Source organism: Mustela nigripes, chromosome 12 (assembly GCF_022355385.1).
Source record: "Mustela nigripes isolate SB6536 chromosome 12, MUSNIG.SB6536, whole genome shotgun sequence".
NCBI classification, from domain to species: Eukaryota; Metazoa; Chordata; class Mammalia; order Carnivora; family Mustelidae; genus Mustela; species Mustela nigripes.
Genome location: NC_081568.1, coordinates 78939476 through 78966194, shown reverse-complemented (window position 1 = coordinate 78966194; position 26719 = coordinate 78939476). Strand labels below are relative to the sequence as shown.

Below are 26719 nucleotides of genomic sequence, written 5' to 3'. Positions count from 1 at the left end.
AAATGCACAAAACAGGTATTTGTTGAGTGTGGGCTATGTTTTCTAGACACTATAGACACAGCAATAAACAATTAGATCAGGGCCTGCCTTCCTGTTGATGTTCCCAGTGAAGTAAATGCTAGTAATAGTATGCTTACTACTGAAGGACCCAGGTTTATGAAGAGACAAGTTCACACAGCTCCTACACGGGCTGCATGGTCCTCTCTACCCACAGATAAAAACAACAGCTTAAGCAGGTCACTGTGAAGCTCCCAGAGCTAAAGCTTCAGAGCCCTTATCCACAGTAGCCCCTTCCAAGGCCCTGGAAAAAAAACATATGCACATAGTCTTGGGTTTCTCTAAGCTCTGCCAAAGTCAAGTCTCAACCCCAAGTGGAAAGAGTGCTGTTTCTCCCCCCTCCATTTTCCCTTCTGTTATGCCTGCCCTCCTGTTGTGTGATGTACCCAAGCAGGAGTCAAGCTGGCAAACTGGTAGTATAGTGAGTTTCTAGCAGGACGTATTTATGTGGTTCACAGTCACCCCCACATAAGCTGAATGACTGCAAACCCTCCAGGGCAGACATAGCTCCCAAGAATACTCCCGCACTCCCGTGCCCACTGACCCCAGTTCCTGACACAGCCACATCAGCAGGTGAGACACCACATGAACCTGTCCTACAGTGCCCAACACTGAAATATGTGATGGGAAAGAAAGAAAAAGTTTGAAATAGAGTCAGATGCCAAGGTGGGAGAGATGCTTCCAATTAGGAGACCTGTATAATTACAAGTGGAGGATTCAACTTACGCAAAGGGAAAATTCTCTTCTGTCAGAAATATACTCGACGTATGCAGTTATAATACATCATAGTTTCTTTTTCTTTCCTTTTTTTTTTTCAAGATTTATTCATTTGAGAGAAAGAGAGAGCGCGCACGCATGAGTGGGAGGTTGCAGAGGGAGAAGGAGAGAGAATCTCAAGCAGACTCCTCACTGAGCATAGAGCCTGATGTGGGGCTCAATCTCATGACCCTGAGACCACAACCCAAGCTGAAGCCAAGAATCAGATGCTCAACCAACTGTACCACCCAGGCGTCCCACCTTTTTCATTTTTGATGGACTCACACAACACAGAATTTAACAAAATTCCTCTGTTTATGGGACATGAACATGTAATAATACTAAAAACAGTGTGTGTGTCTATGTGAATTCACTCATTTTCTGTGTCTCAGCTGTTAAGAATGCAAGACAAATTTTAGCAGCCATCTTTCACTTGGCATCATGGCCATCCTCAGACCTCTAGTAAAGCCCAGGATTGTTAGAAAGAGGACCAAGAAGTTCATCCAGCACCAGTCAGACCAATGTGTCAAAACTAAGCACAAGGGCAGAAACCCAGAGGCAGTGACAATAGGGTGCAAAGAAGATTCAAGGGCCAGATCTTTTTTTTTTTTAAGATTTTCTTTATTTACTTGACAGAGATCACAAGTAGGCAGAGAGCCAGGCGGGGCGGGGGGTAGGGGAAAGCAGGCTCCCCGCTGAACAGAGAGCCCGATATGGGGCACAATCCCAGGACCCCGAGATTATGACCTGAGCCGAAGGCAGAGGCTTATCCCATTGAGCCACCCAGGCGCCCCTCAAAGGCCAGATCTTGATGCCCAATGCTAGTTATGGGAGCAACAAGAAAACAAAGCACGTGCTGCCCATGGCTTCCAGAAGTTCCTAGTCCACAAGATCAAGGAGCTGATGTACGACAAACCCTTCTGCGCAGAGATTACTCCCACTGTCTCCTCCAAAAACTGCAAAGCCATTGTGAGAACAGCAGCCCAGGGGTCCATCAGACTCGCCAATCCCAATGCCAGGCTGCGCAGTGAAGAAGATGGACAGATAGCTGATGTGCACGTCATATTCATGCTAATAAAGCCATAAAACTGCCCCCCTCAAAAAAAGACACGTTTTGGGCGCCTGGGTGGCTCAGTGGGCTAAGCCGCTGCCTTCGGCTCAGGTCATGATCTCAGGGTCCTGGGATCGAGTCCCACATCGGGCTCTCTGCTCAGCAGGGAGCCTGCTTCCTCCTCTCTCTCTGCCTGCCTCTCTGCCTACTTGTGATCTCTGTCTGTCAAATAAATAAATAAAATCTTTAAAAAAAAAAAAAAGACATGTTTTGATCGTGACACGATCAAAAGACATGATGCTAGAGAAAAGGCTAGATTATCTTTTATTCTCTTCATAGAAACTGATTTAGAAAATCATTATCATAGGAAGAAATGATCAAAGAGTATGAAGCTAGAAAATGCAAGAATAAAAAGTATGATGGAGGTATGTCAGCAGTTAATTAAGAAAAACGTTATTTTTTTGGATTTTATAGTGTTTGAGGTATCTGCCACTTTTTAAAATATGTAAACTGATAGAGCTTATTTCTCTATCTTTTTTCTTGACTTTTTAAAATTGTGAGCATAGTTGACATACAATACTCTATATTTTTTTCTCTAAATAGTTATTACAGTCTTAATATTGGATTCCTAATTTTTATTCTTTCTCCAATTGTATAAGCTTTGGTCCCCATAAAATCCTGACACTCCTCAGCAGACACCATCCCCTGAGCACCAAGATGTGTCAGGAACTCTGAGAGATCCTTCTCCGTGGATTATTTAAACTTAATTTTCAATAAACCCTCAGAGATAAACTGAGGCTTAGAGCATTTACTCCAAATAACACAACTCGTTCTTCAGAGTTATAGCAAGGATTCAAAATCCCATAGCGTCTGGAGCAGTGCAAAATAAGCAGTGCAAAATAAGAACTTTTCTGACAATTTGTGTTTTTCTCCCTGAGCTCAAGATTTGTCATACTGAAAGATGAAGGGGTCAAAAGAGATTTAAATATCTGTGCATGCATAGAGAACACACATAAAGATACACAGCACTGGTGATGGTGGCTGCCTCTCTGGGGAAAAAAATGGGATGCGCCTTCACATTTGTAAGCAACTTTGCATATGAAGGTCATTAGCACAGTGCCTAGCTTATGAGACAAGCGCCCAATAAATCAGCTATTACTGTTAGTTAATGTTATCATCAATTAGTTAAATAAATTAATTTTTAAAAATTAAAAGGTGGTGGGGACGCCTGGGTGGCTCAGTTGGTTAAGCAGCTGCCTTCGGCTCAGGTCATGATCCCAGCGTCCTGGGATCGAGTCCCACATCGGGCTTCTTGCTCGGCAGGGAGCCTGCTTCTCCCTCTGCCTCTGCCTGCCATTCTGTCTGCCTGTGCTCGCTCTCTCTCCCTCTCTCTCTCTCTGATGAATAAATAAAATCTTAAAAAAAAAAAAATTAAAAGGTGGGTGCTGATGCCTCAAATCCCTTCCAGCTGGATTTGGTGTTTGTTTAGATGACAGTTCCTAGCAGATTCCAGTGCGGGGGGGGCTCTAACGCACTATTGTGTTTAATACTCCCTGCATCTCTGTGCAGTAAGTGCTGTTCTCATTCCATTCTGCAAATATGGAAACCAAGGCACAGAGGGGTTACATAACATAACCTCGGTCACACCACACAGCCAATGAAGCAGAGGATGGGATGAACAAAACACAGGCTGGTGACTCTAAAGGCCAAATAAGAGAGCAGCCTCACTGGCTCCACTCCTGGTATGATTCGTGGGTGTCCTAGCATTTTTTTCACTTTTAACACGTGCATCACCATTGAAATCCATGTATAGCAGGACAGTCATCAGGGAGCCTAGTATGGGACGTCTGCTGTCACTGCAGATGTGAAGGTGGCAGAAAAGCCCTACATGGTTTATTAACAGCTAAGAATTCAGAAGGGAGGGAGGCAAGGATGGATAAGAAAGGAAGAAAACTTGTGAAACATCTACCCTGAGTCTGATAAAGGACTTGACTGTTCCGCAGATACCCTCCCATCACTGCAAAGGGGAGTCCCTGTCAGCCTCATGCCCACTTCTGAGCTCAGCAGGCAAGCTGAGAGTTCAAGAAGTCCCTAGGTGGTGGGGCCCTAGAAAACCCAGACCCAGGAGCCCACTGTTCTCTAACAGCAAAGGGTATCTCCCAGCCTGCCCTCCTTCCTCTGCTCCTCTAGGCTTTCTTCCGCCTGCACAGCTTAAAGCAAATATTTCTATACAGCACAGCACAGCTCAGCAGGCCTAAGTGGTAACTGTCCTACTGGAAAACCTCTGGGGACAGGAGGTCTTCTGAGTCTGTTTGCTGAAGCAAGGACTCTTTGCCACAGGGAGAGAGATGGGTGAGCCCATGAGTTCTGTTGCACAGAAGGCAATGGACCCAAGAGCCTACAGGCATCTTGCTGGGATAAAGCTCTTTTGGAATTTCCACTCTGTTTAGGAGCACTGAGCACATACCCTCCAAGTACTTGCCACCTTTGCCTCTGTCTGATCTTTAAATGCAGCTCTGGCCTTTGTCTGCCTGGCATGTAAGAATGTGATGGTCTACATAAGGGGCCTGGACTACTGTGGAATTCTGGCAACAACCACCTAATAAAAGTCTTGTTACATCATAGCTGTGTGACCTTGATCATGTCACTTGACCTCTTAGATCTGGTTTCTTTATCTGTAAAATGAAGATTTACAAATTAATAATTATTTCTATACAATGAAAGATGACCCTCCAACCCACCCTAGATTACAGGTGCCTTGAAGTGAGTGAACATTCTGGCTCACTTTAGCATTCCCTTCAAGGTGCCTTCCTAGTAAGTTGCCTTACTCCAAAGAAGGGGCTCGGCAGTTTACTAATTTAAGGCAAATGAGGTAGTTCAAAACACAGCTGGATTCAAATCCTACCTCTGCCACTGACTTCCTATGAGGAGGCTTTCAGAGCCTGGTCATCACTCATAACGGCTCTGGGGCCCTTATGGTGCAAAACTCTAGTTTCTCATAGTGTTTTCATAGAGTGAGGGACACAGGAACCCTGGCTGTTTCAAAGGCAGGCAGTGGGGGGAGGATTCAAGGCCACAGTGAGTGCAAAGTGGGTCACACAGGACTGGCTCAGAGTGAGAGCAGATAAACATGCTCTAGGGAAAGCAAAAATCAAAAAAGGATGCTAGGGGTACCTGGGTGGCTCAGTCAGTTGAGCATCTGCCTTCGGCTCAAGTCCTGAACCCAGGCTCCTGGGACTGAGCCAGAACACCGCTGGGCTTGAACCCAAGCTCGGTGCTCAGCAGGAAGCCCGCTGCTACCTCTCCCTCTGCCCCTCTACCCCACTCTACTCTCTCTCTCTCTCTCTCTCGAGCTCTGCTCTCTTTGAAATAAATAAAATCTTTTAAAAACACGCACACATAAGAGGATGCTAAACTAATATAACCTAGGTCCATAACATGCTATTCGAAAGCTAGAAGAATTTTGCTAATGTGCAAAGCTAATACCACAAATTTGTATTTCCAGGGACTCACTCCTTTTCTGATTATTCCAGGAAAGGTTTTATGAGCCTTGCTTTTTTGTTCGTTTTTTCCCCCATTGTGAATGTGGAAATGGTTCCATTAGCAAAGATATATGAATTTTTAACAACTCCTCCACCAAAAAAAAAAAAAAAAAAAAGTCTACTGACATAAATGAATCTTCATCTTCATTTTATATTAATAAGCCACAGAGCTGACATAAACAATGAGTTTTGTTTTTCTCTTAAAACTGTCATGTCATTCTAAGAACTCAGTGCTGTTTACAAACACTCTTAAGAGACTCAGGGCTTTCTACTGTGAAAGATAAAGCTACAGTGATTGTGAGGGCCTATATGAGGGCCTGGTTAGCCAAAGGCACTTACTTGCAAACCCTGGATATAGGGGCGGGCCAGGCTGGATGAAGACATCCAATCAGTGGGGTGCGCATATATTTACAGTGGTGAGTTGAAATCTCATTGGCCACCTGTGTGTGGGCTGAGCTCAACCACCTCTATAAAAGTTAGTCTGTGAGGCTGGGGTGCGGGGGTGGAGTAGTAGGAGGAAGAGTCAGAATAGCAGGGTAGTTGTCAGAGTAATAGTCATCAGGAGCAGCGCCACTGGGAGCGGCCTCATTGGCAAGTGGCCTCGTCCGCAGCGTCCAGTGCGGCCTCGTCCAGGGTGGCCTAGTCTGGGGAGCGGCCTCCTCCGAAGTGGCCTTCTTGGGAGCGGCCTTGTCAGGGTCGCCGTTGTCTCTTCTTAAGAGATGGCCCCGACCAGTTGGTTTGATTTTCGATGCTTGGCACGAAATAAAGCTTTGCTTGACTTTTCGCTTTGCATCAGTCTCCTTCCTTTGATCACGGAACTTAACAGTGATTACTGCTTGGACTCGGAAAAGGTGTTTCTAGCTGCACTGCACCTCTCTGAACAGGCTGAGTGGCTGCATTAAATCCTAAAAATTTATAGGAGGAACTTGGGCCAAAAAAACAAAAAGAAGAAAAAAAACCACCTTGTACCTGGGAAGTTTTTGTTTGTTTTTAAAGATTTATTTGTTTTAGAGAGAGGTAAAGCATGAACAGGAGGGGTAGAGGAAGAGGGAGCAAGAATCTCAAGCAGGCTTCCTGCTGAGCACAGCACCCAATGCAGGGCTCCATCTCAAGACCCTGAGATCATGACCTGAGTGGAAAACCAAAAGACATGCCCAATGGACTGTGGCCCCTATACCTGAAAAGTTTTTAAAAACAATTTCCTGGTTTTCCCTGCCAGCTACTCTGCCCTTCTTTAGAAACCGTTTACTCCATGGGTCTAGCCCTGTTATACCATGTGTGTCTAGCCTAGGCGGGCACACGTGGGTTTACTCCGGGAGCAGCTGTATCAGGAAGAAAAGTCCTCTGAAAGAGATAACCAGAGGAGGGGAAAGAAGGGTGAGGCTGATGGAGGAGAAGCGCAGAGGAGTCAGAATTCCCACACCTCATTCTCCATCTTGATGCTTCAGAGCTGTGCTCTGGCAAGTCTTTTGACCTCCGTGAGACATAGATGCCTTTTCTATAAAATGGGGATAAAAACTCCTCTTCTATCGACCTCAAGAGGACTGCTCCTTCTCCACCACCCTCCCCTGAGGAGATGGCTGCTGGCCCCTGACCCAGCCCCCACACCAACTCACACAGCTGAAATAGAGAGCAAGGGATGCCGGGACTGCCAACCCAAGTGTCCCCACGTGAAAGCAAGGGGAGTTCTGCGTGCTCCCCTCCCCCCACTGCAGTGTGCTTCTGGTTCCAACAGCCCAATCCTCCACCCTCCACACTGCGCCCTTTCCTCTCAACACTGCTCAGCGTTCCTCGGCCAACACTCCTGTCCACAAATGCCCAAAAGGAGAAAATGGGTACACAGCACTGGTGCAGGGCATCTTTGGTTCCTATTCTACACAATCATTAGGAAAACTATAAAGGAACCTGGGTAAATGTCTATAATATAATGGTGATTGGAAGACAACAGTCACAGATGTCCCTAAATTTGCAGCCCTAAGATGGAATCAGGCCTGGGTTTGAATCTTGGTTCTGCCTAAAGACCTCTCGGAGCCTCCGTCTCTTCGTTGAAGTAATCAGGATAGTAATTCCTTCCTTCTGGAATTACTGCAAGAATTTGGTGGAAAATATGTAAGCCCAAAGCACAATCCTGGCCCCAGGAGAGGCTGTTCACAGTATGTGCATATGTGCATATGTGCAAGGATAAGGAGGAGAATGCATAGCAGGCCAAAGGGCAGGTTCCTTCTAGAGATAAGACAGGGCAGTGGTGGTGGTGTTTCCACTTAAGACTGTGATATTATCTTAACAAAATATACAAACATAAATGGGGCTTCCGACTAGAATAATACAATTAAATAAGATTCCTCTAATCAGCAACCCTGCCCTTCTCCCTCTTCCTGGGCAGAGCTGCTCCTGCACTGTTCTGCTCTTGGAATCATTTACATAAAAATCGGAAAAATCAGAAAAATCCACAGCCTCGGGAGCTTGCAAACCCCAAGCCCAAGCAACTCTTCAGCCCCCTTTGTTATCTCTTTTCTAGAGATCTACATCCAGTGGGGCAGGGAGAGGCAAGGAAGCTAGGCTGGAGGATGAAGAGCATATGTGTGATGGGAAAGCACAATAATGAGGGCTTTGGATAAAAGCATAGGGTGTTCCCGAAGCTTCTGCACCTTGGTCCCAGAACCCCTAAACACCCTTCAGCAAACCATGAGACCGTCCAGTAGGGCAGGCACCCTGGAAAGTGCATCCAGCACTGCAGCCTGGGTTTAAGTCCCAAGCTTAAGCAGGACAGTTTGCTGCAGGTGGGGTGTGTTCAGTCAGAGGCCGTGACTGGGGCGGGCTTAATTTGTTCCTAGACAGTCATCAGTGGAGACAGGCTCAATTATTTTCATTACATGGAGTCGAGAGCAAAAGGAGGAATAATGGGTCTGAGCCAGAGAAGCAAAGGTTAAAGGGAGGGGGAGAGAGTGAACCAAGGCTGGGGGGGCTCTCAGGCCCGTCATGCCCAGTGAACTGTGATGCCAGGATGGGTGAGCAATGGCAGGAAGACATCGGATACTTGTCTGGTCCTGCTCTGCTGGTCCCAGCATAAACTTCTTAGAAGGCCAGGATGGCACCTCCTGGGTAACTGACTCCAGAAGCCTTGGTTGGAAAGAACTTCATCAAAAGACCTCATCTAAATGGTGCAGTGTTGAGAGGGATGCACAACCTGGGGGTCCTGTCACCCCCCCTCCCTTACCCAGCTACTCCATTTCCTGCTGCAGTAATGACAACTCACCTTCCTAAGGGCGTCTGACTGCCAGGCACTGGGCGAAACACTTGGCACATGCCATCTCATTTCACTTTCCTGACAACATGTGAGGTATGGACTGTTGAAGTTGAGGAAATTAAGGGTCACAGAGGGTCACGTGACTTGCCCAAGCTGGTTAAGTGGCAGAACCACCAAATCCAGATCTGTCTGGCCCCAGGGCCCAAGCTCTCAACCCCTATACTTTTTCTTCTTTTTTCTCCTCTGCTTACGCCAAAGGCCTTCCGCCCTCTCCTTAACCCTCTACCAGACACTGTATCTTCTGGAGGCTTGGGGGCTCCTCAGAAGGCTGACTTCAGAAGAATAAAGCCCCTCAGGTGGAGGAGTTTCTGTTTCTGAGATTTCTCAAGAACAGGAAACTTCCCCGGGCTGCCTGCAATAAATCCAAGGCTTCCTTCCTTTGTGATTTCACCCCGGGAACAACACTCTAGGATGACTCATCTCCAGGCCGGCAGGAGATCTCCTCTGGAGACTGGAGGTGACCTTGGCCAGGCACTCACATCCTGTGCCTGTTTTCCCGTTTGTCAAGTGGGCAGCCCCGGCCCCCCTTCCAAGCCTGTTGTGGAGTATCACAGTGAACCCGAAGCATGTGCAAAACAATTTTTAAGACAGAATGCAAAAATCAATGATCCTCAAACTCCCACCTAATAGCCCACATACCAAACCCTGACCTAAACCCTGAGCAGTTCTAATTCTGCTGCAAGAGCTCACCAGCATTCTTGCATTCCTGGTGGATGGGCAAACCATGATTACTGAAAGAGGGCAGGTTGACATGGATAATAACCCTTTTCCTTCACTCTTCCTTCCACTCCTCAGTCACCTTATTATAACCACGAAATGCTGAAAAGAGCAAGCACTCACAGAACCCTAATTGGGTAGGTGTTTTACATATTTTTTAATTCTTTATTATGCTATTTATCATTTATTTATTATACCTTTATTATTTATATTTGTATTTTTTTGCCTCGTTGAATTCCTTCATGAGTGTCTATGACTAGCCCTACTGTACAGATGAGAAAAATACATTTCAGACCAGTTGGCCAAAGAAACATAACAGTCACACAGCTAGCAGGTGTGGAAGCCCAGATTCCCTAACAGATCTGTCATTCTCCAGCAGAACACACCGCCTTCTCCCTTTTCGTTTCTAAAATGACCAGCCCCAGCACTCTCCTTCCCCCACTTAATTTTTCTTCATAGTTCTTATGTTCTTCAGGAATGAATTCACTGCCGTGCCATTCCCCCACTCCAAGAGCTGGGAAACTCAAGCAGACAGGGATCTTGGGGGGTGTTTTGCCACTACTGTGTCCTGTACCTGCCTAGAACAATGCCTGATTCACACTAGATATTCCGTAAATACTTACCAAATGTATGAATTTGGCCAAAAATTCTCATCAGCTATTTTCAGCTCTCCTTTCTACTGGATGATAAATTTGGACAGCATTTTGTTCATCTCATTTTGTTCCCTCACCCCCATCAGAGTCCATGATGATACTCTGAAGAGAGTAAAATAGTCAATAAAAATCTGAGAGTGTGATTTAACTCTATTTGTTTTGAAATGGAGTATGTTGGGGGTGGTATGCTGTTTGGGGAACTCACTCTATTGGTTCCCTGCAAAGAAAGAGGATGCTTTGCAGAAAGTGGGCAGGACTGGAATGAGTGCAGTACTTCTTCTCCCTGGCTCTGGGTGCAGTCCTCCCAGTCCTACGCCAGGATGCTGATGGACAGGTGGGCTCCACAGGCGGGCTCCACAGGCGGATGGCAAGACACCCTCCTTGGCTTTTATTTGCCTGTCTCCTGACTCATCTTCCCTGGGCTGTGGGAAAGGATTCAGGATACGGCTTCCTAAACTCGCTGCTGAGCAGCAGGCTGAGCGGGTGTTGGAAATGATACAGAAAAAAAGAATCTAATTAAGCAGAGTAGGTGATAGTGTCAGGAAGAAAATGCAAGCAAGTGGCAATTTGGATATCTGCCTGCAAATAAAAGACATGACTGTCGTTTCTCCTCTGGCTCCTGTTTGCCCTATAAATCTCAGCTCACTAATCCAAGTGTTTTAATTATCACTATATAATACAACATGCTGTGTTGAGCCCATCATGGGGAAATTAAAACGAAGGGAGGGTGGAGGGATTCAGGCTACCCCATTCTCCCATTTCTCTTGTTTACACTAATCTGAAGGTGTTTTTCCCCTTTCTGCCATAAACACAACATGGGGTTTTCCAGCATCAAACATATTACCTTCTTCCACTCACAAAAAGGAATTTCAGGCCCTCAGCTCTTTCCCCAATACCAAGCAACTTAGGGGTCAGGAGTCATGGCCACTTTTGACCCTTAATTCCCAAGAAATTAACAAGAACTAGGACATAAATTAAACACTGACTCCAAAAGAAGACTCCCTGAGTAGGAAGCAACATGAAGGTTAAGACTAGCATTAGAGGGCGCCTGGGTGGCTCAGTGGGTTAAGCCGCTGCCTTCAGCTCAGGTCATGATCTCAGGGTCCTGGGATCGAGTCCCGCTTCGGGCTCTCTGCTCAGCAGGGAGCCTGCTTCCTCCTCTCCTCTCTCTGCCTGCCTCTCTGCCTACTTGTGATCTCTCTCTGTCAAATAAATAAATAAATAATCTTTAAAAAAAAAAAAAAAGACTAGCATTAGAATTTCACCTCCACCACCAACTAGCTGTGTGGCCTTAGGCAAGTCACTAAACCTCTCTGAGTCTCAGCTTCCTCAAATAAAATACTGGAGTAACAGGATTAAATAACATACCGCATTTATCACAGGGTCTGACACACAGTAAGTGCTATACAACATAGTCCCAGCTCCTAGTCCTTATCCTTGCCATTCCAAACACCTACAGCAACCTCACAAGGCAGTGTGGCTCACTCCTTCCCACGCTTTTCAAATGCCATCTTATCGGTGTGCCTTCCCTTACGACCCTAGACAAAACAGGACCCCACCTCCTGTACTCACACAGCATCCCCCCCTCACGTCTTCATTTTCTCTTCCAGAGCACAAAGTACTACCCAACATTTTACATACCCATGTGTTTAATTTTTTTTTTGGTCTCCACCTAAAAGGTAAACCCCAAGAAGATAGAGCTTTTGTTCTGTCCTCTGCTGTAACTCCAGCACCTACAGCAGAGGTGCCTGGTGTTGAGTAGATGTTTAATAAATATTAACCGAATGAGTAAACAGAAGCTATTCTTTGGATGACGATGACTAGAAGAGCCATCAAAGACCACACAGGCCACAGTTCTGCACAGCCTAGGAAACTGAGGACAAGAGATATCAGAGGACCTACCCTCCTCCAGTTCCTGCTTCCCCAGAATTGAGTTGTGGTAGAGGCTGAAGGCCCTAACTCCTGCTGCCTTGCTCTGCATCAAACCAGCCTGCCCAGACCAACAACTTGGCCTGTTGGCGCCCTGTGTTCCTCAGCTGGGGAATGGAAATAATTCAGCAGATGGCTCTCCCTCCCCAGTGCTCAGGACCCGGATGTCCCAGTGACTGGCAATCTATAAAAGCAAAAAGGACAGGTGGAGACACTGCAGCAATGCTGGAAATCCATCAACAAATGTGCTCAGAGTCGAAGAACTGCAAGACAGCTGCAGCACAGAGGAGCCAAAGGCCACCGCATTTCTCTCTCAAAATCCACCAGCATCAAGAACCCTCTTGGCCTTCTTCACTGACTGAAGGCAAGGATTGCAGTCCCATTTCTGGGGCGCTGGATAACTGATGCTTCCTCTTGCCTAGACAAAAGAGGGATGCAACCCCAACTACCCATCATTCCTAGCTGGACAGCCTCTCTCCGGGTACTGACTTTTCATTTGTTAGGATCTTCTCGGGATCAAATGAGAAAGCACAGAGATAGCCCCTGGCCCAGCAGGCACACAGCAGGCATATGGTAACGTTAAATTATATGATGATGATGATACCTGGAGTCCAACACAACCCTCTGTCATCCTACGCCCATCTACCTCACCACCCCGTAAAACTTAGAATTAAGAGTCTTGCAAAAGAAAGGCACTATTCAGCCTTGGGAATCCAGCACAAGATAATTTTTTTTTTTTTAACTTTCCATGTTCCTGTTCAGGTAGAATGGAAAGAACTCCGAGCACACACCAGTCCCCCTCCTCGTCCAAGCCACCACGTCTAGCCTCAAAAGGAAGATTCCAGCCTGAGAGTATGAGTCACTCAGGCGCTCTTCTCGCAGAAAGGGAGATTTGGCTTAGAGTTCCTCAGAAGTTAAGGTGACAAAGGACCTAGCAAAAGTATCCTGTGCTCCTGTCCTTACCCATTCTTCTAACCAAATAATCAATTTTAAAGTACTAAAAAAGGACACCACCAGTTATCAGAAACCGGTGACTAAATGAGTCCTGTCTCTTCCACGTAACATTGTGTGAGCTGGTCCAACTCCGCAACCCCTCAGAACCAGGGTATCCTTATCTGTATTAAGGGATAGCTAGAGGGAGGTCTTAGGGGGCTACTGTAAGGATTAAAGGAGGGAATGCACCGTGCCTGGGGCATTAACTGCTTCTTTGAATATTCAAGCCAAGAACCCCAGTGCAGCCAATGCCAGAATCATAAGCATTAATTGCTCAGAAAGAACACTCTGTACAGCAAAAGGAGCCTTTCTCTGCACCACAGACCAAACTTGACCACTCCACCACAGACTGCAGGTTGGGAGCAAGCATTAACTCCACCAGAGCCTTTCGAAAGTCATCCAAAACAATGGGGAAGAAAGCCAGGAGAGGTAAAAGTACATAAAGGTGCATCAAGGCACAGGTGGAACTAAGACCCAAACAGCTCCTGAAAAACCAGTGCCCATCTGGACATGGTGGGGGATGCTCCTCATGAAATTAGCAGGTCTGAAGTCATTGTTGCTTTGAACTTAAGAGAAACTGCCATCTCTGATGAGTGGGAATTTCTAGAATAGTTCCCATGGCAGTATGGCTATTTGGTTACAAACATAATCTTCGGGATGAACCAAATCTAGACTGGGTGTTCCAAGAGCCCTCAAGAGGTTTCAGGAGCTGGTGACTTTCCGCTGCTCAGAGAACCTCCCCGGGCCTCAGTTTTCCCCCCGGGCACTGGACCTAATGATTACTACCTCTGCAAGGCCGTTGTAAGGCTAAACAGAACGGGTGCACGCTACGGTGCTTCCAGGGCTGGCCCTTTCTCTGAGGCAGCTGTTGAAAGAAAAAAAAAAAAAAATCAGAAAAAAAAGCAACTGAAACGCGAGCGGGAGAGCGGCGGGGGCGGGGGGCTCCTCCCGCAGGCGCCCCGGAGCCAGTCCGGGCCTGTGGCCTGGCCGGGGAGGCCGAGGAGCGGGCGCCCCGCGGGAGCGCCGAGGCCCCGCTGCGCCGGGCCGGGCGGGGGCGGCGGAGGAGGAAGCGGGGGCGGCCGGAGCGCGGTGGGGATGTTTAAAGGAAATTTACAATCATTTCCTCTCTGTGGTTTGGTGACAAATCAACAACATCCTGTTCTTTTGTGAGGCTCCGGGCGCCTGCGAGGCGGGGGCAGCGCTCCGGCTCTTAAAGGGACACACACAGGGCCCCCTCCCCCCTCCTACCACTCCCCTGAGGCTCCGAAAAAAAAAAGAAAGAAAGAAAGAAAGAAAACCAGCCTCCCCAAGGCGCCACCTCCGGGGGCGCGCCGGAATGCGGGGTCTGCTGCCCGATCCGTCCCGGGCCGCGACCCGGATCACGTCCCCTCCCCCGCAGCGTCCCCTCCCCGCGGACCGGAGGAGCCGGCTGCGGCGCACCCCTCTGATGGACGTTGCGGCCCGGGGCCATCTCCCGCGGAGGGGGCAGGCAGGGGGCGGAGGCGCGTCCGCCCCACGGTTTCTCTCCCTCCCCCGGCAACCCTGGGCCGTCTTCGGACCTCCGGGTAGTTCTTACCCCCTCCACTAAACCCTTCGCCTCGAATTTTCCAGCCCCCAAACTCTGGATTTATGGTTAAAATGTCAACGTACGCACACGAGGTTTATAAAACGCCAAAGCGGTGAGAGGCTTCCCAAACTGTGGGAGTAATGAGAATCAGATGGCTAGGACCAGAAAAATAAAAAATATTCAATTACCCTCCTGGGATATCCTTCATCAGCCACCTAATGGGTATTTTTTTTATATTTTAATTTTAATTTTTTTTTTTTAAACAAACGCCGGTAACCATCCTAGGCCCTGTACAACAGGAACAGACAGTCATTGTCCCTGCCCCCAGGGGGCTTAGATTCTCAACATAGATGGATGGATGGGTGGATGGATGGACAGACAGAGGGGCGGGCAGATGGATGGGATTATTTCACATGCTGTAAATGGTGTAATAAAAGAGGGTTGGTATTCTAGAATTGCAGCTTTCTATAGGGATACCTCCTTGAGTTAGTGACCAAAGAACAGGTTGAGGAGTCCAGTAATATTACCCAGAAAGAAACTAGAAGCAGGAGCAGCACCCCTGATCATACCCAAGACCACCTGAAGGGCATCCCAGGGACCGATTTCCCTCCCAAGGAAACGCCTTGGAGGTTGGCATACAGGATGAGAGACCTGGGTCCTTCTGGTCTGCCTGTATAACCCAGGCAAGTCCCTTCCCACTACAGACCTCACACTTGGTTCACTTAGAATATTGAACTAAATTCAGTACTCTCAACCCTGGGTGCAAAACAATTCTCCAGGGTGATTTTCAAAAGCAATGATCCCCCTGATCCCACCTCAGACCAATGGAATCAGAATGCCTGACAATGAAGCCTGGGCACTGGCATTTTTTTAAGCCTCCCTGGCTGACTTCAGTATACAGCCAGGGTCAAGAGCCAGTGACCTAGATGATCTCTAAAGTCGAGGTTTAAAATGCAGTGAGGGAAAAAAAAGTGCAGTGAGACCTATTTGGACTTAGGGTATAAACATCCACATCATTGAGTACTTTCCATCTACCATATATTTAAGTTATAGAGGAAAACACTACAAATTAGATAAGTACTATTAATAACCTCATTTTAGGAAACTAAGGTACAGAGAGCAAATTTGGTCAAGAGCTTGAATCCTGGGCGCCTGGGTGGCTGAGTCCGTTGGGTGGCTACCTTTAGTTCAGGCCCATGTTCCCAGGGTCTGGGGATCGAGCCCCACCTCCAGCTTGGAATCCCTTCTTCTCCCTTTTCTCTGCCCCCTTGCCCATGCTCAATCTCTCTCTCTTTCTCTCTCTCTCTCAAATAAATAAATAAATAAAAGCTTGAATCCTCTAACCTGGAGTGCCTTCCCAGTGACAAGAAGCAAACTACTACCTAATGGAGTTGTTACTCACACAGAAGAGCTACCAAGTGAAGTGCCTGGGGTACTCTGATGCAGGCACAGGACTGGCCTATAAGACCTCTGCTCATTCTGATAGCCTCACAGTGCACATGCCCAGAACGCGGGTCCTAAATAACAGGAGTGTAACTCTAAGGAAATAGCCTTTCATGTTTCTCCTCATTGATCTTGGTCATTTTCAGAGATGATTCCCAATAAAATGTGCAGTTTTACCACAGGCAAACAGAGGAACGAACCATCTAGCTGGGTGAGGAGAAAGAACTTCCTGTGTACCTCAGTATGGTCAGGACAGAAAACACTCACCCACCCCCGTGCCCTCCCATATGGGGCCCACCTTCTGACCACCTTCCCATTTGTGCAGTTCTCTGGGAGGGCACCCAGAGAACAACATGTTAAGTGGTAGCTGAGACAGGCTCCCAAGGAAGTGAAAGATCTGTTGAATCAGAGATTAGGAAAAGGGGAAGATGATCGAATCTTATAGTGGAATACTGTGCTGCTGTTAACAAGGGGAGGGCTGTACAGATAGACTCAAAAGATACTTGTGATATACAAGGTACAGAACAGGATCTTCTCACTGATATTTATGTAAACAACACACACACACAGAGGAAACTAGCAGAACCATCTGGAAGGACAGACTTCATAACTGTTACTGGTGATGACTGGGCAGATGTGTGGGGTGGAGGTACATGGTAGGACAGAGTGTTGCATTAATGACATACTTTCACTTTCTCTATTAATCACCATATTATTTAAATTGTTGACAACTGTGTATTAATTTTTTTAGACAAGGGGACTTCAATTTATAAATCAAAAGAAATACTAAAAAAGGGAGCATAAAAGCCTACCCTAGGCCCTGGGAATTCTGTCCAGGAGAGACCCCCACCAAGGTCATCACTGCCAATTTTCCCAGCCATTGTTAACGGTCCCATCACTCTCCCCTGTTGCTTTCTCCTCGGTCTCTTCTGCATGCCATTCCAATGGCAGCCTCTTATGTAGACAGCTGCTTCCTCTCCAGTCATGGAGTGCCCTGTGGAAGTTCTGGGTTACAGAAGATGGATTTGAAAGCTAATGGCCCCAGTTGATGGAAAAGATGACAAAGCTTATTTGGAGAGAAAATTACCCAAGGTGCTACTTCCCAGCAGAGGTGGGTAAAGGGTGTGGCATTGAAGTTAAAGGCTCTGACTTCTCTGTGCATCTCTATTTTGGTCTGGAAGCTGAGAAATGGAAACTGACATACCAAGACCGGAAGAAAAGAATAGTGCTTTGAGGTGAGAACCTCTTCCCAGAAATCCAAAAGGTTAGGGGTGAAGGGTCCGCTCAGAACATTGTATGCAGGATGGTCCCCTCCAAAGAGGACCTGATAACTTGGCAACTTCATGGCCTACATGAACAGCACGAGATGAATCTGCTTCCTCTTTATGTTTTCTTACATCTTTGTTGTTTATAAACAGCATAATGTTGTGGTTAAGAGCAGTTGCTAAGAAGACAGAGAACCCAGGTGGGATTCTGTACCACTTCCCTAAGCCTTTACTTCCTCTCCTCTACATTGGGGATAATAATAGTATTTACCTCATGGAGTTGTCTGGTGAGAATTAAATGAGATAATGCAGGAAAAGTCCTGAGCCCTGGACCTGGCACATGCAGTTAAAACTGTTTGGTGGCAGGGGTGGGGGGGCAGGGGGAGGCACGGTGCCTGGGTGCCTCAGTCATTAAGGCATGATCCCAGCATCTTGGGATGGAGCCCCACATCGGGCTCCCTGCTCTGCTGGAAGCCTGCTTCTCCCTTTCCTGCGTCCCCTGCATGAGTTCCCTCTCTTACTGTCTCTATCTGTCAAATAAATAAATAAAGTCTTTTTAAAAAAAAAAAAAGTAGCTGTTGGCTTTATAACTAACAATGACAACATCCAATAACAAGAACTATATCCCTCAAATGGTAGTAAGGAAGGTGACTGACGTTCACACACTAGTTTACCCATCTCTAACATAAGCCCGAATTGTGGCCTCTAGCATTAGAGCTCTTCCACAAGACCTGTGACCACCAAAATCCTACATAGTTGAGCTTTCACCGCATTCAAAAATTGTCACCTTCCTCTAAAGTCATTCAATAAGACTCTAATTTACATTTGCATTTATTTTTGCTAGCTGTTGTACAGACTGATCAAGACAAATTAAATTCCTTCCTTCCATTCGATCAGGCCCAGCCATCTTGGATTCCTCCCAAAGCCCTTAAAAATAGGAATCCTTTCTTTCTTTTTCTTTCTTTTTTGTTTTGTTTTGTTTTTATTTTAATCTCTGTTCCTTCTTCCATCTGGTTAGGAGAAAGAAAGTTTCTGGGGGTAGGGAGGTTTAAACTGATGGGCCATTAACAGGATAACAAAGCAAAAGGAATTTTCCAGGTCACCAGCCAACAACTTTAGAGTGGTATTTAAAATTCACTGGCTTAGTGGGAGGGAAAGAAGATGGTCAGGAGAAGGTGGGGAAGGACTTCTCCCAGCTGATGGAAAACTGAGGAACACCCATTTTTATGGTTAGCAAAACTAATAAACACCTTAACAAGCTGCTTGGTTTTAGGGCTAATCTTTTATCATAGTACTTAAGATGCAGATACTGTAAAGAAAACAAAGGCCAATCCACTGAATCCATAAAGAAAAGGTTCTCCTTGGTTTCAGATTTAGGGAATACCTGGATCCCTGCTACATACAACGTATCCATAAATTTCTTCTGAGCCCAGTGAATAAATAGAGACACACATACACACACTCTCAACACACTCTCATATATATCCTGCCTTAGTCCAGCCGTGATGAAGTTCAGTAGAAGAGTCATGGTCATGCTGTGTATCCCCCACCTCGAGTTTGTATTTTGGAATTTTATTTGTTGGAGTCTGGAAGTCATTGGGGAGGCAGCTTCAACACTTAATTGGTAAAAAGAACTATTCTTCTAGGGATCACCTTTGCTGCTGAAGGACCAGCAGAGTCCTGCTGAGATTGGGCTGCTGGGGCTTATCACCTCCCTATCCCACTCTCTCCTCTCCCACAGTGCACCGCTCCAGGAAAACCTGCACAGCCCAGACAGCTTCTGGAAGCCCCGCCAAGTTGCACAAAGCTGCTTAAGTAGCAATTGCACACAGTTTTAGGTTTTTCTAGTACAGTGGTTTCCAAACTCTTTAAAACTCAGCAGAATCCTTGCCAAAAGAACACAAAGGAAAAACAGATTAAGACTATTCCTTCTGGTAAGAGCCAATCACAAGGTTGCTCAAATAGGTCCCTAGGATTAAAAAAAAAAAATCACTATTTTTGATTTTACAGTAATCACTGTACTATTACTTTTGGTAATTCTGTCATTACAATCAAATCCAAACTCCTCATTAGGTTTTAGAACCCTTTTTGATCCAGCCCGTGCCTACCTGAGCTTCATGCAGTTATTCTAATGTTGTCTGCCTTCTTGATTTACTCCTTGATTTTGGTGGTGGAAATCCTCCTCTAGCTTCCTGGGAAAGAGATACATGGGAGGTAAATTTTTTGAAACCTTGCATTTCAGCATATATATTGCTTTTTGTTCTCCCTTTATATTTTAACTGGTAGTTTTGCTAGGTATAAAAATCTAGGTTGTAAATCATTCCCCAACAAGCCAAGGCCTCTCCAGCTTCCAAGTGTTTGAACTGGAAGTTCCTCTTGCATGGAACATATACTCCATATACTCCATGCCTACCCCCTCCCCTTGTGTATACACTTCATTATTCATTATTCTTTTTCTTTTTTAAGATATTATTATTATTATTTAAGATATTATTATTATTTTTTTTTTAAGTCCCACCCAAAGTGGGACATAAACCTACCATGCTGAAATCAAGAGTCGCATGCTCCACCAACTGAGCCAGCCAGGTGCCCCATACCTCATTATTCTTATCAGGGAAATGGACCTGCCCAACCATATATCCCTCCTAGTTGCTCCCACAAGCCAGTGCTACCCCCTTGTTATACTTCTTACACCATATTATCACTACCTATTTACTCATCTGTGTTTTCCCTAGTCTGTGAGCATGAAGGCTAAAAACACAGAGCCACAGTGACACTCAATAAATATTTATTGGACAAAGAAATACATGAATGACTGTGATTTTTGTTAGAAGATTTATTTATTTGAGAGAGATAGAGAATGAGCACAAGCATGAGTGGGACAGGCAGAGGGAGAGGGAGAATCTCAAACAGACTCCACTCTGAGCACAGAGCCCAACATGGGGCTCAATCCCAGGACCCTAAGATCACAACCTGAGTGTCAAGAGTCAGACACTCAACAGACTGTACCACCCAGGTGCCCCAGATGATATCTTTTATTATAAGACACAACATACAGTAAAATATTTGACAAATTCTCCTACCACTTGGTGCATGCTGGGGGAGTAGAGAGCAGGACTGGTGTTGGGGAAGAAATGCCACCTTGATACTAACAGCATAGTAAGAACACTTGTAATTTCTTGCTCAATATGAGCCTTTCATGAGGACAGGGACCAGATCTGGCCTCTCAGTGTTGAGTTCCCAAGAATCAGACCATAATGACAGCTTAATAAAGAACTGTTGAATGAACACACTGGTCCAGACAAAGGGGGTCCTATGCATTACAGGACCAAGAAGACAGAGAGGAAAAGTCCCTACACTGTCTTACAGTCATAGGAAAAAGGGAGGTTTGGAATGAAAACACAATTCATCAACTGTTCCCAGCCCAACTCCAGTAGCAAACCCTCTCCCTCTCCCCTGTTCCAGATATAGGCATTCCCTTCTTTGGACACATGGATTTGAAGCCCCACAACTATATGGCTTGAACCCTCACTTTCATAGTCTGTTTATTTTCAGTCAGCAAGTCCTGTTCCTTCCTCTATCTCCCTTTATAGCAGCTTTCACCCCGACCCCTTGGCGTCATTCCTCTAGTACCCCCAGTGAGGCCTCCATCACCCCACACCTACATTTTCTTATGGCTCCATCCTTCACTCCAAGTCATTTTGACACCTCTGTCAGATTAATCTCTCTGAAGCATCACTTGGCAGTGTCTCCTCACTGCCCCAAAATACCTTTAGAGGTCCTTGACTTCCTTCCATGTTAAGTCACAACTCTTCTGCCAGTTTTCAACCTTCAGAATGATTTCTAATGCTCTGTTTCCCTTCCTCACACACATCAGCTCACTTCTCACATATACTCAACTCTCAAAGATTAGGCAAGAGGCCTCACTGTTTCAGACACAACAGAGCAGATTTCTGCACAACTTGTGCATTCTCTTCTCTGGAATGTTCTCCCCAACCCTCTCTTAATTCAATCCAACCTTCTAGACCTGATTTAAATCCTTCATCCTTTAAGATGCCTTTATGTACAACTTCAGGCCTTGCAGATCTCCCCAAATTTAAAATTCAAATAGTACTTATCATTTTTGCAGCCCAGTTACATCCACACGTGTGCCTTATATAAAACACTATATAATCCACATGTGTTGGTGCGGTCTTCCCCAACTAGCCTGGTTTCCCCTTAATGGTAAGGATGTCCTGTTCTTGGACCTGAGGGCCCTAGAGTTCAACACAGAGTAGAATTCAGGAGGTGGTAAGAAAGCTGCCTTCAGAAACAGACAAACCAGAGTTAATCCCAGCCGTACCAATTCTAATTATGTATATTTGGACCCTCTGAGCCTCAGTACTCTCATCTGTAAAACTGGAACAATAGTGCTATCCCATAGATTTGATGTGAAAATTTAAATGAGATAATGCTAAGTAAAGCAATCTACATAGTTTGGACACAGGGTAAGTACTCAGTAGCAATAGCTATTGTTTATTAGAGACTCCAATTTCTGTTCTTGGAGTTGAACTTTGGCCTTGATTTTGCTTCAGACTCTCTGTCACTGAGCCAGCCTTGCAAATAGTGATTTCCTGCCAATCCCTGTCTCTGTGTCCACTCTTGGCTGGTCAAAGCATTCTCTGTAAGCAGTGGCTAAGAGAAAGTTCCATCATGCAAAGTCATCTCAGGCCCCAAGAGTGGTTCCTCCTGCCTTCAGCACTACTGGATTCTGTGCTGCATTGTTTAGTACCTTTGGTTTATGAACCTTAGGCGTTTCTTTTTTCTACTTTTTCTTTATCACAATCATTGTATTATAAAAACAATACATACTCATTATTTTTTTTAAAGTACATTTAGAGTATAAAGCAAAAGTCTCACTCCTCACCCAAACTTCATTCCTACTCTTTAGAAGAAACTGGTTAGCAGTTTCTCATGTGTATTTCCAGAAAACATGGCTATAGAAATGTATATACACATAAGCTTTTCTGTGGCTTTCTTCACTTAATAATAATTGGTCTGGAATACCTTTCTCTACCCATACCTGATAGGTTCACCACACACTGTACAATGGCAACTTAGATTTTTTTTTTTTTTTTAAGATTTTCTTTCTTTATTTAAGAAAGAGTGTGTGAGTGGGGAGGAGCAGAAGAGGAGGGAAAAAGAATCTAAAGAAGACTCGGTGCTATGTGCAGAGCCGGATGTGGAGCTCAATCCCACCACTACCAGATTACAAAGAGCTGAGGGGCGCCTGGGTGGCTCAATGGGTTAAAGCCTCTGCCTTCGGCTCGGGTCATGGTCCCAGGGTCCTGGGATTGAGCCCTACGTTGGGCTCTCTGCTCAGTGGGAGCCTGCTTCTTCCTCTCTCTCTCTGCCTGCCTCTCTGCCTACTTGTGATCTCTGTCAAATAAATAAATAAAATCTTAAAAACAAAAACAAAAACAAAAACAGCCGAAACCACAGACTGGATGCCTAACAGACTGTGTCACCTAGGTGCCCCTTACATTTCTTTTATAAAAAGTGACCGAAGTTGATTTCATCAATCCCCTACACATGGGCATGCAGGATATTACTACTACAACAACATGATGAACATCCTTGTATATATATTTCTGTGTACTCCTTAAGTCTTCAGGCTTCCGATTGCCAAATGAGACTAGATTGGGGGTGATTCATCAAATTTGGTCTTACCTCCCAAGTCTCCACCCAAATATAGCTTTCAGTCCCGAATGCCCACTGACTCACTGGTTGGTGGTGTGACCACCTTCCTCTTCACTTTAAAATAGAAAGAGGTCAATGGATGGTTTCCTCATGATCCCACTCGAAAAGAGTTCACAGAACCCATGTTGCTCCCTTTATCTGGAACTGGAGGGGGAATCCCAGGCATCGGGAAGTAAGATTTCAGAATCTGGCTGTGTTCTCAGGTAGTCCTGAGGTAGCTCCAGAGAAGGAAGGAAATGTGTTTTTGGTTCATGAGATATAATCCCAGCTGTTTTCAGTGGGGCTGAGAGGGATGTGAGTGTAACTGTAAGGACAGTAGCTGAGACAGACTTCAGGTGGTGGCTGGCGGATGGTGAACACACAGGGCTTTCATCAGCAGTGACTCGGCATTATTATCCTAGCCGACATCCGTCCCTTTACACTGTGTCCTTGCTCAGGCCAAGGACAGGATGGAATAGCAGGAACTTTGATTGCTTATCCACAGCTCAGCCTGACTCATGCAGGACCCAAAGCCAGCCCCTTACCATACCCTGGGTGAAAACTAGGGCTGTAAAAAGTTGCCCCTGGGATGTATCCAAGTTGTTTACATAGAACTCTATGACCCAGTTTTAAGCTTCAGTTAGCCCATTCCCCTATCTGTTAAAAAAAAAAAAAAAAGTAAATACAACAATTATAGTCCCTGTGTTACACTGTCCTCGAAGGCAGGAGGTATACCAAGTGCTTAACAAGAATATGGGATTATATAAGCGTCAATAAATCTCTGATACTTGCTTTACTGATATCTCCCTCTTGCCTAACACAGTGCCCGATTCAGAATAGGTGCTTAATTAAAATTTTTTCAATGAATGAATGAACAACCTCTTCACTTCTTAAGGGCAGGCAGGAAAATTGCAAAATAACCCCCAAGGCCTTTCCAACCTCACGTCACCCTGTTCTCTTCCTTGTGATATGGAAGTTTACTGATAATGCAGTTTGATTTGTTTCACTCAATTCACTCTCTCTCTCTCTCTCCCTCCCTCAGAGAAAGGATGTTCTATTCCCCCTGCTTTGTCCTCAAGACCCAGCCACATCAAAGAATAAGCTCAGAGCCAAGGTCCTGGAATGCAGCCTCACCTCAGTAAGTCCTAGGACCATGAAATATCAGAGGAAGGAGGAAAGAAAATTCATTCATTCATTCAATAAATATACAGTAGAATATCTAGTGTGTCTAGAATTGAAACCAAAAGCTTTCTGCTTGGCCTTGCCTCTACTCTCTTGCCATGCTGGTCTCTGCCTCAAACCCTCAAAGCCTGATTTCCAAATCCCTGGTGAAAATGCTTCTGGACAGGTAGTCAGTCCTCAGGTGCTCCCACTGTGAATCCAGATGCCCTTCCCCACTTCTTGTTCCTCACTACCTCTCTCCTAGCACCTTTCTCCTCCTTTAGTTTCTCTCCTCTGCCCCTGATTCTTGCCCTCTGTTGTGAGCTTAAATGCATCCCTCCAAAATCCATGTTATAGTCCTAACCCCTGCACATCAGAATGTGACTGCATTTGGAGATAGGGTTTTATAAGGATTTTATTTATTTATTAGACACAGAGAGAGCGAGCACACAAGTGTGTGTCGGGGGGAACATGTTCCCCTCTGAGCAGAGACCCAATGAGGACTCCATCCCAGGACCCCTGGATCATGACTTAAGCAGAGGGCAGATACTTAACCGACTGAGCCTCTCAGGCGCCCCAAGATAGGGTCTTATAAACATTTTATTTATTTATTTATTTATTTGAGGGAGAGAGCGAGAGAGAGAGAGAAAGAGAGAGCGAGAGAGAGAGAGAAAGTGAGTGAGCACAAGCAAGGGAGGGGAGGATGTCAAGCAGAGTCTGTGCTGAATGCAGAGCCTGATGGAGAGCTGATCTCACGACCCTGAGGATCGTGACCTGAGCTGAAATCAAGAGTCAGACACTCAACTAAGTCACCCAGGCGCCCCTGGAGATAAGGTCTTTAGTTAGTTAGTTAGTTAAGATTTTATTTATTTATTTGTTAGAGTGAGAGAGAGCATGAGAGCAGGATGAGGCATAGAGGAAGGAGCAGACTCCCCGCTGAGCAGGGAGCCTGATTCCATCCTCCTCTATTAATCCACTTCCATGGCCTAAACTATCATCCCTCCCCTTCCCAATGGCCTTCTCAGGTTAACACATCCATACACTGAAACCTGAACTGTCATCCAGATCCCAGCTCCAAATTCCATTATGCCTGAATTCTTTGGCCAATCCTGAAACCTCAAGGGGTCTAAAACCACAAAATCTTTGTAGGTCAGCCCAACCACCTTGCTTTATTCATGAGGAAACTGAGGCACAAAACAAAAATAAACTCGGCTCTCTTCCCAACTTTCCTATCCCTAAAAGCACTATCTGGTCACTCAAAAATATGGAATCATCTTTTACTCTGCCCTTTTTCCTCCCACAGAGCCAATCAAGGAACTTCCAATGGATCCCAAAAGACAACAGAGCTAGGTACCTCAGGAATGGTAAAACAAATATAAAATCTCTCTAAAGGACTACAATTTCAAGCAATGCATTCAAGAATGCCCATAAAATCCTAAGAAACGGGGGCTAAACCTAAAAACCACAAAACACAAAAGAAAACAAGATACCATAAGTGAGAATCAGCAGGAACAAACCTGAATAATCATATCCATAAAAATATGACATAGAAATTAATAAGTACAAAAAACGAGTAAGTATGTATCTTTCCCTCTTTCTTTCTTTCTTTCTTTTTTTTTTTTTAAGAGAGGAAGGGGGGGTGCAAGGCGGGGAGGAGCAGAGAGAGAGAAAGATTTTTGGGGGTGGGGTGACTAAAATGACATAAGTTTACCAAGTGAAGATACAGAAAAAGCTCTCAAGAGTGAGAGGGGTCCTGACAGGACTGCCCAGGAGAGAGAGAGTCTCTTAAGCAGGCTCCATATTCAGCACAGAGCTTGATCTGGACTCAATCTCATGACCCTGAGCTCAGCTAAAATCAAGACTTGGATGCCTCATCGACTGACCCATTCAGTTGCCCATATTTCAAAAAATAAATGTGAGCCTTAAACATATGAGCCAAGGGTAAAAGACTAAAAAAGTATCCAAGCCAATTTAAAAAAAAAAAAATTAAAACTAGGGTGAATTAAATAGCAGATTAGATACTTTTTTATTTTAAAGATTTTATTTATTTATTTGACAGAGAGAGAGAGAGGTCACAAGTAGGCAGAGAGGCAGGCAGAGAGAGAGGGGGAATCAGGCTCCCAACTGAGCACAGAGCCCGATGTGGGGCTCCATCCCAGGACCCTGAGATCATGACCTGAGCTGAAGACAGAGGCTTTAACCCACTGAGCCACCCAGGCACCCTCAGTTTAGATACTCTTAAAGGCAGAGTTAATTTACTAAAAAATGGATCTGAAGAAATCTAAAAAATGAAAGATACAGAGGGATGAAGAATACAAAGAACTACATATGTGACATCGGAGGATAGAGTAAAATGGTCTAATATATGTTTAATTGTTTTTAACAAAGAAAATGAAGGAAAGAATAAGAAATAGGAGTGTTTGTAGAGTCAGGACCAGGACTAGAGTGAACCTGGGGCTTAAAATGTATTTTAGACACTCATTCTCAGGGCCAATTCTGTATTTACACAAGCTCAAGAGTGAGGATCTCCTTAAATTTAGTGCCCTAGGCACCTCATTAG

At 45.5% G+C, this 26719-nt stretch overlaps 1 long non-coding RNA gene across 1 annotated transcript in view; it reads right to left on the bottom strand.

Moving 5' to 3' along the window:
- LOC132028623 (uncharacterized) overlaps positions 1-26719 on the bottom strand; it is a 349757-nt gene that overhangs the window by 309886 nt on the left and 13152 nt on the right. The window contains exon 2 of the long non-coding RNA XR_009407479.1: positions 19389-19472. This is a non-coding gene — a long non-coding RNA (uncharacterized LOC132028623). The remainder of the gene's footprint in view (positions 1-19388; positions 19473-26719) is intronic.